We start from the raw sequence: 1,900 nt of genomic DNA, 5'->3' as shown, positions 1-1,900 counted from the left end.
AGAAAATGAATATGAATATGAAACAGTAATATTTTTTTATGAAAACAGTAATAATTTTTTTAAAAATATCATCAAATTTGTTATTTGAAAATATCATCGGCGGCGGCGGTGGAGCGGGGGAGGGTGCGGGGGGTCGGCGGCGGCGGTGGAGCGGGGGAGGGTGCGGTGGGTCGTTGGCGGCGGTGGAGCAGGGAAGGGTGCGGGTAGCCCTGGGCGTTCGGTCTTTTCGGTTTGTTCGGTTCGGTCTTTTCGGTCTTCCAAAAATTCGGTCTTCTGGAATTGAAGACCAAATTAATTTCGGTCTTTTCGGTTCTTCACTATTCGGTCTTCGGTCTTTACTATTCGGTCTTCGGTCCCGACCAAACAGACCAAATTAATTGCTACAACGAGTTACTCCCAGTAGCAATACATGTTTATATTTGACAGCAAGTAAACAAAATACCAATACATGTTTATACTTGACAGCAAGTGACAAGATTCATAAGTAAGAAGATTCGTAATTCATGGTCCAACAATAAGATTTCATGACGCCATTTGCTTCTGTTCTTTTGACTTGTCATCTTGAGCAGCTTCTAGATTGGCACCTTTTGCTTCGGCATCTTTCTCATTCAACTCCTCATCATATTTAGAATCCGGTACAGGAAACATCTACAAAAAAGAGGACAATGGTCTGTCAAACAACATTGACATGAGCAAATCAGAACATAAAGTGCATATAACCCATCTTTGTGTATCTCGTATCAGCTACCAAAATAATATATACCATGTATATATCTAGTTTTAGGAAACAAGCACAAATGCTTTACTATGTACATAAGAATTCTGTACTCAGGATTTAACTTGCAATAACAAAGAGGATTATAGATATTTATTCTCTACTCCTACTAGTAGTACTAAAGTATTGAAGCTGCTAAAGTGTGTGATTCTTCTCAGTTATCTTGCCCAAATCCGCACTCTGAATGTTCCATTTTAAAGTGTTCTTTACAAGGCTGCATGGATAGAAGTTGAAGTGCAGAAATAAGTAGAAACAAATTACTATGTTTGCAAAACAACCCAAATGACCACACAAATAACCTTGTGGTAACATTTGACACTCCTCTAGTTAAGTGTAGTACAGAGTTCTATTTGTTGTCTGCAAGTGCTAACATTTGACACAAAGCAAGGCATGTATTGCCTACAAAATACCAGCTGGAGTGCTGATTTCATGGGAATCATATATATGTACATAGAGAGATGAAGTAAGTCACCATCAGCTGCGATGTGGAGAACCGAAAGATGGCAGCAGGCGGCGAGCCAGCGAATAGTGTGGAAGAGGACGGGTGGTGGTGATGGACTGCATCTGTTGAACCGGCCGTCAGGAGGTGCAGCACCGGTGGCGGACGGCCGCGTCGCGGGAAGTGGAGCGACCGACGGGGGGTCGGGGTTGTCGACGCGGGGCGCCGGTCTTCCCTGGTCAGGACTGCCGCTCGGGGCACCGCTCTTCACCGGTCAGGGTCGCCACTATGGGCGCCAGTCTTCACCGGTCAGGGCGCGCGGCGCGCGGCGCGCCTCGGTGCCGCAGTCATCAATCGTCACGGGCTCACGTCTCACGGGGCATCGGGCCACAGCGGCGGGCGGCGGGCGGCGGCTAGGGTTAGTAGTGGGAGAGAAAAATAGGAACGGAAGTGAATCAGGTGCCGGCTGGTTCCTGTGAATCGTGAAGTGAGGACGTGAGGTCGTGTAGTTGTGTGTGACCGTTGGGCTGGCTAGATGGGCCTTAGGAATTAGGATGGGCTTTTAGTAATTCGGTCTATACGGGCTATTCGGTCCTCAGAACAACATGACCGAACAGACTATACATAGTTCGGTCTTCTATTTTTGCAGACCGTTTTTTATTCGGTCTTTTCTAGTTCGGTCTTTT

General features: G+C 46.4%; 1 long non-coding RNA gene across 1 annotated transcript; it reads right to left on the bottom strand.

Annotated features, from left to right (window-relative positions):
• Window positions 1-394: 394 nt before the first annotated feature.
• LOC123130268 (uncharacterized) lies at window positions 395-1,494 on the bottom strand. The gene is made up of 2 exons (XR_006463784.1): window positions 1,248-1,494; window positions 395-648 (listed from the first exon to the last, which is right to left on the bottom strand). It is a non-coding gene; the product is annotated as an uncharacterized lncRNA (long non-coding RNA).
• Window positions 1,495-1,900: the final 406 nt, after the last annotated feature.

This window comes from Triticum aestivum, chromosome 6A (genome assembly GCF_018294505.1).
Source record: "Triticum aestivum cultivar Chinese Spring chromosome 6A, IWGSC CS RefSeq v2.1, whole genome shotgun sequence".
Taxonomy (NCBI): Eukaryota; Viridiplantae; Streptophyta; class Magnoliopsida; order Poales; family Poaceae; genus Triticum; species Triticum aestivum.
Note: the sequence above shows the minus strand (reverse complement) of the source record. Positions and strands in the feature narration are given on the sequence as shown.